Below are 15,623 nucleotides of genomic sequence, written 5' to 3'. Positions count from 1 at the left end.
CCCCAGACAGCTAGGTGCCCCATTGATTAGATTAGGAGAGGGCAGGAGAGGGGTGTGTTTATGATTTTTAGCCACACCAGTGGGTGGGCTCAGCCAGATGTAACCTCCAAAAATCAGATTCAGCCATGTTGGATTTTTGGAGACTGTTGCCTTTTGGGATGGATTTTTGCCACACTTCCCAGGAAGTGGTCATCACAGGGGGACGACCCTGTACCTGATTGGAGGACCAGGACCCCCCTGCTTTTCACCCAGGAGCAAGGATAAAACTGGCAGACCTGCACCCACGCCTCAGATCCCCTCCAGAATTCAACAAGAAAGGAACTAAAGAAGAAGAAGGACTGCCCTTCTGGACCCCTGGCCTGCACCTGGACCCTGCACTCAGAAGGACTGCACCAGCTGCACACTTGGGCTTCACCACAAGAAGGACTTTGCCTGGCTTCAACTGGTTCAAGGAGGGACTCCCTGTTTGCTACAGGTGAAAAATTGCTATCCAGAGTCCCCTGCACCAACTCCTGAAAAAGTGACCAGTTGACCACTGTCCAGTGGCCAAAAAGGAGTTTGCGCCAGGTGCATTCTGGGAGTTGAAGTCCGCACCCCCCAAGGACCATCACAGAACTTCTGGACCCTTGGGGTGAGCTGTGGACCCCAAAAGAACCTTAAAAGAACATCTGGGTGAAGCCCCAGAAGTTTGGAAAAGATTGGAGAATTTTTGAAAAAAAGCTCCATAAAGTGACCGACCCGACGCGGAAATTCTAGCCGGCTTGCCTCAACCGCGACCCGGCCAGACTTCGTGGTTCGTCCCGGTAAAGAAAAACATCCAAAAAAGAGACTAAGGGCCTGATTCTAACTTTGGAGGATGGTGTTAAACCGTCCCAAAAGTGGCGGATATACCACCTACCGTATTACGAGTTCTATAGGATATAATGGACTCGTAATACGGTAGGTGGCATATCCGCCACTTTTGGGACGGTTTAACACCATCCTCCAAAGTTAGAATCAGGCCCTAAGTCCGAACGTAAAAAGTTGACCGGGACCTCCCAGCCATCGTATCCGAGAAGGGCTCTATGGACGTCGGATCAAGATCCAGGTTTACCCCGGTCGAAGGATTTTCATCTCGAAAAAAACGACTAAGTCCGAAGGTAAAAATCACCACCGAGGAAACCGACTTCGCGTATCCGGACAAGGGCTCCAGGAGGTCGGATTCAACTGGCAGGTTCGTCCCGGTGAAGAAAAACTTCAAAATAAAGACTAAGGTGGTCCTTCTGACCCTGGCGGTCTTTGACCGCCAGGGCGGAGGACCGCGGGAGCACCGCCGACAGGCCGGCGGTGCTCCAATGGGGATTCCGACCGCGGCGGTAAAGCCGCGGTCGGACCGGCACCACTGGTGGGGTCCCGCCAGTGTACCGCCGCCCCATTGAATCCTCCGCGGCGGCGCAGCTTGCTGCACCGCCGCGGGGATTCCGACCCCCCCTACCGCCATCCAGATCCCGGCGGTCGGACCGCCGGGATCCGGATGGCGGTAGGGGGGGTCGCGGGGCCCCTGGGGGCCCCTGCAGTGCCCATGCCACTGGCATGGGCATTGCAGGGGCCCCCGTAAGAGGGCCCCTACATGTATTTCACTGTCTGCTGTGCAGACAGTGAAATACGCGACGGGTGCAACTGCACCCGTCGCACAGCTTCCACTCCGCCGGCTCGATTCCGAGCCGGCTTCATCGTGGAAGCCTCTTTCCCGCTGGGCTGGCTGGCGGTCTGAAGGCGACCGCCCGCCAGCCCAGCGGGAAAGTCAGAATTACCGCCGCGGTCTTTCGACCGCGGAACGGTAACCTGACGGCGGGACTTTGGCGGGCGGCCTCCGCCGCCTGCCAAGGTCAGAATGAGGGCCTAAGTCAGAAGGTAACTTTTTAACCGAGGCCTCCCGCGACCTGTAGCCGAGCAGGGCTCCATCGCGGTTGGCCTGAAAGTTTGACTTTGCCCTGGTCGAGGTGCAACCAGATGACCCGATTGGCGCTTTTTGTTTCTAAGCGCTAGAAAAGTAATAATTCTTTAAAAATTCATATCTCCGGTTCCCCTGAACCGATTTTAATCGTTTTTGTGTCATTTTAAAGATAAAAATATAAGCTATTTTTATAAATTGGTTTTGGATTTTTAAACTGTTTCCTGTGTTTTATTTAATTACTGTTTTGTGATATTTGAATGCTTTACACTTTGTCTCCTAAGTTAAGCCTTGACGCTCGATGACAAGCTACCAAGGGTAGAGCTGGGATTAATTTATTGAGACCTAACTGTACTTATGTGGAGGTTTGTGGCTTGTTGCTAGGTGTAGGTACCTACCTGCCCTACCAATAACCCATTTTCCAACAAGCAGTATTTCACTGTCAGGACATTTAAAACACATTACTGTATGTACTACCTTAACCATACACTGAACCCTGCCCTTGGGGCTACCTAAGGCCTACCTTAGGGGTGTCTTACATGTATAAAAAGGGAAGGTTTAGGCCTGGCAAGCGGGTACACTTGCCAAGTTTAATTTACAGTTTAAAACTGCACGCACAAACATTGCAGTCTGGAGGGCCTCTAACACTCTCCAGAGGTGTCGCAGATGTTCCTCCCATGTGGAGCTAAACACAGCAGTGTCATCCAGGTAGGTGGCACTGAACTCATCCAGCCCAGCCAACACCTGGTTGACCAACCTCTGAAAGGTGTCAGCGGCATTCTTCATCCCAGATGGCATCACTTTAAATAGAAAGTGTCCATCCGGGGTAGAAAATGCAGACCTCTCGTTGGTCCCCTCAGTCAAGGTAATCTGCCAGTACCCAGATATTAAGTCAAACGTACTGCGGTACTGGGCAGCTCCCAACAAGTCAATGAGCTCATCAGCTCGGGGGATGGGTTGTGCGTCAGTCTTGCTGACCACATTGAGTCCCCGGTAGTCCCCAGAGAACCTGAGTTCTGGAGTGGCACCAGGTGCAGCAGCCTTTAGGACCAATACCAATGGGCTGGCCCAAGGATTGCTGGAATGCCCAATAATCCTTAGGGTTAAAAGTTTGGATACTTCATCCTTAATGCAAGCCCTGACCCTGTCAGTCACCCTGTAAACTTTCTTTTTAATGGGTGGACTCTCCCCAGTGTCCATATCATGAGTGCACAAGTGTGTTACGCCTGGTATCAGGGAAAACAGTGAGGCGAACTGTCCAAACACCTGGCAACAGTTCCTCTGCTGCTCTTCAGTCAGGGGGGGGAGAGGATCACTCCCTCCACAGGCCCATCTTTCTCTCCTGCAGACAGGAGGTCAGGAAGAGGCTCATTCTCCTCCTCCACCCCATCATCTGTCGCAATGTGCAGGGACAGTTCAGACCACTCAAAGTGCGGCTTGAGGAGGTTGACATGCAGGAGCCCTAAAGGGTTTGTTGAAGACTGCAAGTCCACCAGGTAGGTGACTTCACTCTTGTGCTCCACCACCTCAAATGGCCCAGTCTACTTATCCTAGAGCACCCTAGGCTCTTCTGGCACCATCACCCATACTTTGTGTCCAGTTTGAAACTCGACAACAGTGGCATTCTGGTCTCACCAGCGTTTCATATCCTCCTGGCTTGCTTCCAGGTTCTCCTGTGCAAGACTCCTGAAGCGGGCAGTCTGGCTTCTCAGAGCCAGCATGTAACTGTATACATCCTGGGGGGTGTTTACTAGGAGCTTTTTCCAAATCCTCCTTGACCAGACTTAAAGGTGTCCTCACAGGGTGGCCATAGATGAGCTCAAAGGGACTAAACCTAAGTCCCTTTCGAGGCACCTCCCTGTAAGTGATCAGAAGGCATGGTAAGAGGATGTCCCACTTCCACTTCAACTGTTCTGACAGGCCCATAATCATGCCTTTCAAGGTGCAGTTTAATCTCTCAACCAGACCATGACTTTGGGGGTGGTAAGCGGTGGTGAACTTGTAGGTAACCCTACACTCCTTCCACAGAGACTTCATATACGTGGATTTGAAGTTGGTTCCCCTATCAGATACCACTTCCTTGGGGAACCCCATGCGAGTAAAAACCCCCACCAAAGCATGACCCACCACAGGGGAAGTGATTGACCTCAGAGGAATGTTTTCTGGGTACCAGGTGGCATGGTCCACCAAGACCAGGATGAACCTGTTGCCCCTGGCTGTCTTGGGATCCATAGGCCCCACAATGTCAGTCCCTACCTTCTCAAAGAGAGTACTGACAGCAGGTAAAGTTTGGAGGGGAGCCATACATTTCCCTCCACTCTTGCCACTTGCCTGACAAGTTTGGCAAGACCTGCAATGTGCATCTGAGTGCCTGCACATTAGGGGCCAGTAAAAGTGGGTTACAAGCCTCTCAAAGGTCTTGTCCTGCCCCAAATATCCAGCTAAAGGCACACCATGAGCCAACCCCAGTAGGAAGGCCCTGAAGCACTGGGGTACCACCAGCACAGGGGCTGACCCAGGCTCAGGAACCTTAGGCTCACTATACAGGAGGTCATACTCCCAATAGATCAGGTGCGATCCTGGCTCCTTGCCAGCCGCCTGGTCTGCAGCCTGCTGCCGCAATCCATCTAGGGTAGGGTATGTCCTCTGTGCTGCACAGAATGTTTCCCTGATGGGCCTCCCCTCCTGCTGTCACTGCGTCAGCTCAAGGACTTCACCCAGTTCAGCTACCTGTTCCCCTGTAGGCTCCGGGGCATCACCCTCAGGCTCTGCCTCTTCATAGACCGGGGGAACTTCTGGGGTCAGTTTCCCATGCCCCCTATCCTTCCTCTTCTTGGCAGTCCCTTGGGCCACTATTTCAGGCTCCAGGGGCTCTTGACCACCCTGACGGGCTGCCATTGACTGGGAGGATACGCATACCCACCCAGGCAGACCCAACATCTCCAAGTGAGACCTGTGTTCCACCTCCTTCCAAGGGGAATCCTCCAGGTCATTACCTAGCAATCAATCTACAAGCATGGTTGGACTCACAACTACTTTCAAGGAACCTGTGACCACCCCCCATTCAAAGGGAACCTGCGCCACTCTGCACAGGCGCTCTGAGTTATCCAATGCAACTACTTAGTGAAGTACACATGGATCAATCTGCTCTTCACACACCAGCTGACTCATCACTGTAGTCACACTGGCTCCTGTGTCTATCAGAGCCTCCACCCTCTGTCCATTGATGGCCACCCACTCCCTGTACTTTTTAGTGTTCTCAGGCACGAGGGCTCTCTGGACCATCTCACTGTCCCCTAGTGAGACAAGGGTAATCTCAGGTGGCTCCCACCCACCTGGAACCAACTCCCCCCCAAGTGCTACACTAGCCAAACCCTGGGACAGCGCACCAGTGGGTGCTGGTGTACTCTTGGGGCATTTGGGATCCCCCCTCACATGACTCACCTGGTCACATGCATAACACTTACGTGGGGGTCCCCCTGCCACTGGCTACCTTTTGGAGAACCATGGCTTCTTCTCACTGGGGGGGTTGGAAATCTTAACCCTGGGAATCAGTTTAGGACCCTTTAGAGAACTCCCCCTGTTTACCCTTACCCCCCTTTCTTCTGAGAGGGACCCTGCCCACCCTTGGCGTGGTCTCCCCCATACCTCTTTTGGACCCTGGTGCGCTCCCAGCGGTCTGCTTCCTACGCAAGCTTCCTGGGATCAGTCAGCTTGCAGTCAATCAGGTGCTAGTTGTCAGAGTCACCAGATCCTCGGGGTCTGTGCACGTTCCCAACACATCCACCACTGAACAGCTCCAAGACTCTGATAGATAAATCACAGAGACTGAGAGAGTTCAAGAGGGGAAGAGGGGATTAGGAAGGGAACAGCTGGGAAGGAGACCTGTAGTAAGAAAAAGGTTAGAACACACAATATGAAAATTATATCTCCTGAAATCAATACTAGACTATGATTCTAAGCTTAGTCACTCTGAAAACTTGAACAATCTAAGAGTTAAGTTTAAAATGACTAAGTTTCAAGATGGCCGGATAGCTGTAAGGGAATCAAGATGAATGAAATAAAAACTTTCTTATTCAAGTACTTTCCTTTACATGAGAATCAGAAAAAACATTCTGACTAAATTTTAAACCAGTCATATAAATCCTGTTTTGAGAATGTATACTAGGACCATACAATATTGCATCTAGAAACTCTGGCCTTCTGTGTACTCTTAAAATGTTTCAACACAAATTGCGCATATTGCATATATATATATATATATATATATATATATATATATATAGTAAACACCATAAAAGGATTGTGCACCATGAATAACACAATATGGATTCAGGAAACAAATCACATAACTTGTCAACTCGAATATTACATAATAAATATCTTAGAATAGTGGCATACAATAAACAACATGAAATAAACTCGATGAGATAATCGTCCGTCTTGCCGATTCGAGTGTCACCATGTAAAATACCAAGAAATGGTAGCACGCAATGAATATCAAAGTCAAATCATCATTAATCGAATCGTGCGTCTTGCCGATTCGTAAAACACGATGTAAATGTCAAGAAATAACTGCTCACAATAAATAACAGGATCAAAGTACAATGAAACGAATCGCACTTCTTTTGACGATTCTTAAGCCACCATGTAAATGTCAAGAAATGGTAGCGCGCAATGAACAACAAAGTTAAATCCTCATGAAACGAGTTGCGCGTCTTGCCAATTCGTAAAACATCATGTAAATGTCAAGAAATAGTAGCGCGCAATGGACAACAATGTTTAAACACCATAAAATGAATCGCACGTCTTCCCGATTCTTAAACCACCATGCCAATGCCAAGAAATGGTAGCACGCAATAAATAACAAAGTCAAACCTTTATGAAACAAATCGCGCGTCTTGCCTAATTGTAAACTACCATATAAATGTCAAGAAATGGTAGCACGCAAGTAATCTGTTACTCATTTAAGAATTAAACCAAGAATGTGAAAATTCTCAATAACGGTGTCGGAACAGTCCAACCACTGTCTTACCGCCTGGAATAATGATCACCAATGAAGGATGAAGGGCAGAAGACTGGAAGATCCAAATAGGCCGCTGGGACAGGAGCTCAGGAAGAAGCTGCTGCTCTGCACCGGGACCTCTGAATAGTGAGCACTGGGAGTTGGGCTGGCTCTCTTTTATAGAGTCTTGGCCCAGCCCAGAACCATGCCCAGGCATGTTGCAGGGAAAGTCTCTGGAAGGCCCTGGAAAGGGGCCACACCCTAACACACTCTGAAAACCTGCAGCAATCCATTGCAAAGGAACAGTATTTGTAAGCATATTAAAAATATGTTTTCAGGATTTAACTCTGAAGTGCAAAAGGTTATACGACAACATATCAGCACAATACATAAATTACGTTGTTTTGAGAGTGCTGGGTTTTTGCATTTCTGTTGCCAATAGAGTGCGTATTGCTCTGGTGTTGACGCTAGTGCAGCTCTGGAAAACATAAACTGTACAAGTGCTCCCAAGCAATCGGATTGTAAGGCCCCTCATATGTAGCTCCTTACTGCCCTTCACGCAACCATCCAGTGACCTTCAATAAGAATCAACACATTCTAACCATGTTTGTGATTCCTTCTTCTTATAGGACCTAAACTTATCCTTATACTGCTCAATGGTGAGACCATATCTTGTGAGTAGGGCATCCTTCATGATAGTGTAGGTGAGATTCTGACCATCCCCTTAGGCTGTAAGTGTATACCTCCCCTCCACCTCAATATTCTTTCAGAGACCTGCCCCCCAATGAGCTTCAGGGACCAGATTCATGTGGAGAGCAGACGCATACCCCTTGAACCACAAGTATATGTCATCCTCCCTCTTGTAATCCTTTACTAGGCATTTTGGAATGTGTACCCTTCTTTCAGGCTGCACTGTGCTGTTGCTGCCACGTCTCTACTGGACTGGCTCCTATGATCTAACTCCTTTAAGCTAAGCTCATGAGTCAGCAGTGTCTTCCTTTCCTAAATGGCCATCCTTCTCTCTTCCATCTCTAGACTGAGCTTCTTCAGCTCCAATTAGTATTCTATCTCTGTCTGTCTGTTCTCTAACTCTTCAGGTGTCAGACCCTTGGAGGGCACACTGCTACCTGCCTTGGAGACTCCCTCCCTTGACATAACAGCCCCACCCACGACATCATTGCGAGTGACATGCACCTCTTTCTCCCCTTCTTCCTCAACATCTGTGTGCCCCTCAGCTTGTTTGGCTGTCACCCAGGCCCTCAATGTGTTTTGCAGCTCCTCATTCTTGGATGAGCTCTTGATGGGACAGGCAAAATCCTTGCAGAATTACTTCAACTGAGCCACTGTGTAGCGCTCCACTTTCTCTATGTCAAAAGCAATTCCAGCTGATGCATCTCAAGATTGAGACATGATGAAGATTTATTAAAAATAGTGAAAGGTTCCAAAGGCCGAAAAACAAGTTCCTAAATGAAATTTTAAAAAAAAGTCAATCAATGGATCAGCAAGAAGTGGAACAAAAAGAAGTCCCAAAGAGAAAAGCAAAAATCACAAGACAAGTAGTATGTGGTCACGTAGTGGTCTGAACTTGAAACAGTAGTGTACACTTAATCACTGTATGTCAAGAACAAATAAAAGTCCAATCCCAACCTCTGATCACCAATGTTAGAAATGGGGTCTTTAGTTGGCAGTCCAGTTACCCCCTGTCCAAGCAAGGACCCTCACTCTAGTCAGGGTAAAAGAGAATCACCCTCAGCTAACCCCCGCTCACCCCTTTGGTAGCTTGGCATGAGCAGTAGGCTTAACTTAAGAGTACTAAGTGTAAAGTATTTGTACCAAAACACACAGCAACTTAATGTAAACACTACAAAATGACACAACACAGGTTTAGAAAAATAGAAAATATTTATCTAAACAAAACAAGACCAAAACGACAAAAATCCACAATGCACAAGTCAAATTATCAATAAAAAAATCAAAATGAGTCTTCATGTAATTTTAAACACAACGCTAACTCTGTTAGTGTGGAAATGTACCTGGGTGCATCAAAAATAACCCCACACAGGCGAGTGTGCATTAAAAAGGGCTTGTGATGCGTCGATTTCACTCAGGAGCGAGACCTTGCATAGTTTCTCCTTCATTCAAGTCGGCGTGCATCATTTCCTCTCTCCGCAGGAGAGCGATGCGTCGACTCGAACCACACTCTCAAGTCCGGGTAGGCCTTGCGTCATTTTTGCACACCCAGCAATGTTTGTGTCAGAAATCCTGCCGCACGATGATTCGAAAACCGTGCAGCGCAGGTTGCGATCTGACCATCCTCCATCAGCGATGATGCGCGTTGTTTCTCCAGCCGCGGGCATCGATCTCCCAGTTACGTTGCAGGTGAGCGTTGATTTTCAGCAGCGAAGACGGCAGTACATTGATTTTTCAGCCGCAGATCGGAGTCGCGTCGATTTTTTCCCCGCACGGCAGTCGCTGCGTGGATTTCTCACTCTTCTCCTTTCAGGGTCCCGTGAACTGGATGGGCACCATTTGGCAGAGTAGGAGTCTCTCCAGAGACTTCAGGTGCTGGCAGAGAGAAGTCTCTGCTGTCCCTGAGACTTCAAACAACAGGAGGCAAGCTATAAATTAAACCCTTGGAGAGTTCTTCACAAGAACGAAGGCAACACAAAGTCCAGTCTTTGTCCTCTAGCAGAGGCAGAAGGAGCAACTGCAGGAGGGCTCCACAAACCACAGTCACAGGCAGGGCAGCTCTTCTTTCTCAGCTCTTCAGCTCTTCTCCAGGCAGAGGTCCCTTTTGATTTCCAGAAGTGTGCTAAAGTCTGTGGCTTTCAGTGCCCTTCATATACCCATTTTGCCCTTTGAAGTAGGCTTACTTCAAAGAAAAGTCTCTGACACACACCAGTGGGTTTGGAGACTGCATTGTGTGAGGGCAGGCACAGCCCTTTCAGGTGTGAATGACCACTCATCCCCTCCCTCATAGCACAGATGGCTCATCAGGAAATGCAGACTGCACCCCAGCTCCCTTTGTGCCACTGTCTAGTGAGAGGTGCAACCAGCCCAAATGTCAAAATGACCCAGACAGGGAATCCACAAACTTGCAGAGTCACAGAAATGGTTCAAGCAAGAAAATGCTCGCTTTCTAAAAGTGCCATTTTCAAACACACAATCCTAAAATAAACTTTACTAAAATATGTATTTTTAAATTGTGAGCTCAGAGACCCCAAACTCCAGATATCTATCCACTCCCAAAGGGCATCTACACTTTATTCATATTTAAAGGTAGCCCCCATGTTAACCTATGAGAGGGACAGGCCTTGCAACAGTGAAAAATGAATTTAGCAGTATTTCACTGTCAGGATATATAAAACAGATTAGTATATGCCCTGCCTTACCCATACACTGCACCCTGCCCTTGGGGCTACCTAGGGCCTACCTTAGGGGTGTCTTACATGTAATTCAAGGGAAGGTTTAGGTCTGGCAAGTGGGTACACTTGCCAAGTCAAATTGGTAGTTAAAAACTGCACACAGTGGCAGGTCTGAGACATGATTACAGGGCTACTAATGTGGGTGGCACAACCAGTGCTGCAGGCCCACTAATAGCATTTGATTTACAGGCCTTGGTCACCTCTAGTACACTGTACTAGGAACTTACTAGTAAATCAAATGGTCCAATCATGGATGAACCAATTACATACACATTTTGTATAGGAGCACTTGCACTTTAGCACTGGTTACCAGTGGTAAAGTGCCCAGGGTAACCAAAACAGTAAAAACAGAGCCCAGCACACATCAACAACCAGATAGAGGCAAGAATTGAAGGGAGGCCATGCCAAGAATGAAAATTCTAACACTGTGCATAAAGTCCAGTGGTCAAAAATAACACACCTCTCACTTCTTTCTCACACCAGCAGTGTTCAGAAACTGACAGTGCTGAGAAAACCTCTTTAGCCTAATACAATTGGAATGTGGGCCCTATATCACAAGGAGCCTGCATGTACTGAATATACCTTTCCCTTCTTTCATACACTAACAGTGTTAAGAAACCAATATTGCTGATGGCTCTGTCTCACACCCAGAGCCTCTGCGTACCACTGCATCATGCCCAGCAGTCTACACAGTCAGCAACATACACAACACAATATAACATAAGAATCTCCCTGACGCTGACTATTGAAAAGGTGACTCCCCATGGTTTATGATTTCCTGCTGTGCCACACACCAAATGCTAAGCCAAGAATCAGATGTGGGGTCTTACCGTTTTGATGGCGGCTTCAGGATGTACCTCCACCCTATTGATTCAGCAGAACTTTCAATCAATTGCTGTGTCTGCTCACTTTCCTTGTTGTGCAAATGTGAATCTGTCAAGACAGGGTTCTCTGCCTTCAGCTTCAGTAGGGTCTGAGATGCCAACCTCTCCTATCTGGCTCATCAAAATGTTGCTTAAATGAGACTTTACCTTAAAAAACAAATTATAAGAGGTGTCTGACAGAGGAAGGAAATACTTTGTTTAATCAAGAGCAGTTACAAAATCAGGTCTGACGACTGTCTCTCAAAGTACAACAGTTTGGAAAACATTTTATACCATTCTCAGGGACCATATTATGAAAACAGCTATCCTGGAGTCATGAACATAAATTCGAGAGAGCGAGTGCAGGTGGGCCCGACCTGGCGTCAACACAAACGTAGGCCAGCAAGTTTTTGTCCAGATGTCTGACCTGAGGGGCACATGGTCACCTCATGTGCTGTGTGTGTTGCGTCCTGATTGGCTGAATGTACCTAACCACATGTGGCATCTAATTTTCTGGTGTGTTAGAATGGCCATGTCCCTCTGGCCGTATGTGCTTTATTGGGGCTGAACTCCTGGGACTGTGCTGGGGTAGCCTATCTGTGGGTTCTTAATCTGAGTTGCCCTGTGTGTGTTTGGCTGTAAGCTAAATGGTCTCCCACCTGTGACCTGTCAGCCATTCACCTTCAGTCCTGGGTCGCAGGGCCTGTCTTATCAAATACGTTCATGCTGGGGTTAATGGAGACTTCACAATGGGGGAAACTAACAGCAGCAATGTGATTTCATTTGAATATGAAAATGTTTGTTCATATACAGAGATACCTTACTATTGTGCTCATCACCATTATCACGGCTGAATTTTTTATCTTTTTGACCGTTCTCTTAAGGCTGGTTACAATGCTTTGTTTTATCTGCCTAATAATCACAGCTCATACTCCCTTTACAAGAATACAATTGTTTCAATAAATACTTGAAAATACATTTTAATACCTTTCTTGTGTTTACCTTAGTGATGTAGATTGGCAACGAAAGGGCAGATCTGTTTCCACTATTTCCTTGGGAATAAGAGGTTGCTGATGCCATCTGGTCCGGTGGTAAGGTTAGAGGTTTAGATGGACCACTGTGAGCTAGCTAGGAATCAGGGCCAATATTACCTGATTATATGGGTGGACTAATTCCCTATCTTCTAATGATCATGTTGACCTAACAAACAGTCCCACTTAATTTGTAGGAACCATATAACAAGACATTAGTCATAAACAGAGGTGAGGTCCAAAGAAAGTTCAATTAGGATTATGAAAAAAAACCTCAGAAATTTGAGGAAAAAACAAATGAAGTTATACTGAGGTATGGTAATGAGATCTTGACAAATGTTTAAAAAAACTGAAATTCACGTAAAAAATAATGGGGCTTTTTTACAAGCCCAACGGTGCAGGGCAGCATGTTAGGTGACCTTGCTGCACTGCCGTGCACCATAGGGAAAGGTTAGAAATGCACTGTACCTACAAGATAATGTGTATTTCTTTCCTCTAACCCTGCACTGGCACACAATGCGCTGCCTAGCGCCAATGCAGGCACTCTTGCACCATGATGCAAGGATGACTGTTTCACTGAAAGGTTTTTTTTGGTGCAGAAAGGAACACCTTCCTCCACAAAAACAATTCATTAAGGCTTTTGCAGCACACATAGAAAGTGGTAAAAACAAGGAGGAATAACAATATTTCTCCTTGTTGCGCCTCCCCTGGGGAGAAGTACGATTTTGTCACATTACAAGGTTTACAGATTTTTGTAAATCTTGGGAATGCGTCAATACCTATGGGTGTTGCATGGGGAAACACACTACAACACCCATGGAACACCTCCCTGCTGCAATGTAAGGTGACTTGTGTTGCCTTACACATATTACAAGGCCATGAAAAGCCATGCAAAGTGGTATTGCGTGGCTTTGTAGATCTGGGCCTGCATTATGCACAGCTGGTGTGCCACAAAAACTGACACACCAGCAGTGCACAGGGATAGTAAATAAGCTCCAAAGATTAAAGGGATGTTGCAGTAAGGTTTAGTGATTTCACCTTAACATTTTGGTAAAGTAAAAAACCTCATAACTTCACTGAAAAGAACACAATTAAAGGGCAGTTATGGTTACCAAACAAAACCTCAAAATCACTAAAACTCACCAATTATTCTTCAGTGAACTAACATTACTCATGACATATTAAATGATATAATTGAAGACATAATTGATGACATCTCAAATGACAACACTGATGACATCACTCATGACATAATCCAAGGATTGTTAAACCGTGCTTTCTTTCACTTGTATCCATTTTCCTTTCCCTATTCCTTCACCATTTTGCTGATTCCCGTCTTCTTACTTTGCCATCTCTCTCTTCCTTTTTCATTAGGTTCCTTTTTCCCCATCCTGTATTTCTTTTCTTGATCTACACCATGTCTTCTTTTCCCTCTGTTTTCTGACTCGTTCCTTCCCCACATTACTTATCACCTTATCATCATCTCTTTTTCCCTAGATAGTTAATGTTGCCTATTTGTATTTTTAACGGAACATGTAAAACAACAAGCATAATAATGAAATAAAGAGCCAGGATTGGACAAGCTACTGACTACTGTCCAACAATACCAGTCATTTTCTGCACCAGTCACCCTAACTCTGCCTCGGTTTCTGTTCCCTCCTATCTCTTTTGTCTATGAGCAGCTTAGAGTTCAGTTGGTGTTGGAGGGACCTGATGCAGAGGTGACCACAGGAGTGGTTTTGGATAATGCTGGCCCCATTCACTTTCTACTTCCATCATCTGACTTGAGAGTAGGGCATCTCCAGAAAGACATCACCCATGAATTGGAGAGATGCATAGAGTTTGGAGAATGGAATAAGACAACCATTGAGAAAAAAATGGATTGGGGTTGGCCTTCCTGAAAACAAGTTATGGTTTGGTGTGCAGATGACATAGGAGCCAAGTTGACTGTGAATTTGCTGTGGGCTTATGTGGTGTGGTCCCCCATCACAGCCCACCCTATCCCATTAGCCCTAGTCCATATACTTGCATGAGGGACAATGCACAAACCAGAGCATGGATCCCAAAGTGGCATGCTGGCATCATCCCATGGTCTAATTACTGGGATACTGCAACTCAGTGTTGGGCAGGGGGCTAAAGCTTTACACTCCCTTTGTTCCTTATTTTCCTTGGCCACCAGTATCACAGATTTTTATCTAAGGGCCCAGTCTGCAACATTGGATACACCTTAGTATTGTGGTGTGGTGCACCAAGAGACTTATAACCAAATGTAGATATCCTTTTTTCTGAGAATATAATCTCAGTGTTAGTGGGGTCACCTCTATATGTGAAATGAGAGAAACAATGTCAGAGGAAAGAATAGTAGCATCAAATAAACTTGTTCCTGCTTTAACCAGAGTCAGTGCAGTGACGTCTACACCCCCAAATATTGACTCACACAGTCCTTCCACTTATTGAAGCTGTCAACATTCAGTGTTGTAAAGACTAAGGGGGTCATTACGCCGGGGACCGCGGATGCACCGCCAACAGGCTGGCGGTGCATCCAGGCCTATTCTGACCGCTGCGGTAAAGCCGCGGTCAGAAAAGGGAAACAGGCGGTTTCCCGCCAGTTTTCCCCTGGCCTGAGGAATCCTCCATGGCGGCGCTGCAGGCAGCGCCGCCATGGGGATTCCGACCCCCTTACCGCCAGCCTGGTTCTGGCGGTTTTGACCACCAGAACCTGGTTGGCGGTAACGGGTGTCGTGGGGCCCCTGGGGGCCCCTGCAGTGCCCATGCCAATGGCATGGGCACTGCAGGGGCCCCCTAACAGGGCCCCACCAAGATTTTCAGTGTCTGCATAGCAGACACTGAAAATCGCGACGGGTGCAACTGCACCCGTCGCACCCTTTCCACTCCGCCGGCTCCATTCGGAGCCGGCATCCTCGTGGAAGGGGGTTTCCCGCTGGGCTGGCGGGCGGCCTTCTGGCGGTCGCCCGCCAGCCCAGCGGGAAACTCAGAATTACCGTGGCGGTCTTTTGACCGTGAAGCGGTATTCTGACGGCGGTACTTTGGCGGGCGGCGGACGTAATGACCCCCTAAATTGTCAAACAAACCATCAGGTGCTTGTTGTCCAGGGTGTATGTACTAGGCAATAACCAGGATCCCCCATACCTACTCCCACCCACATTGTGTTAATCAGTTCTAATATATTACATTTTCTGGTACTGTTGTATAATCATTTTCTAGTACTTTGAAACATCAATGTCCCTATTACTGTAGAGAGAAATAGGGTCCAGTAAACCAAACTGGGCTATCAGGTTATTATCAAATCCCTTGTCAATGTTGTACGTTCCTGGTTTCATAAGTCTCCTTCTGCTATTGGTGCTA

This window comes from Pleurodeles waltl, chromosome 2_2, assembly GCF_031143425.1.
Source record: "Pleurodeles waltl isolate 20211129_DDA chromosome 2_2, aPleWal1.hap1.20221129, whole genome shotgun sequence".
In the NCBI taxonomy this organism is placed as follows: Eukaryota; Metazoa; Chordata; class Amphibia; order Caudata; family Salamandridae; genus Pleurodeles; species Pleurodeles waltl.
Note: the sequence above shows the minus strand (reverse complement) of the source record.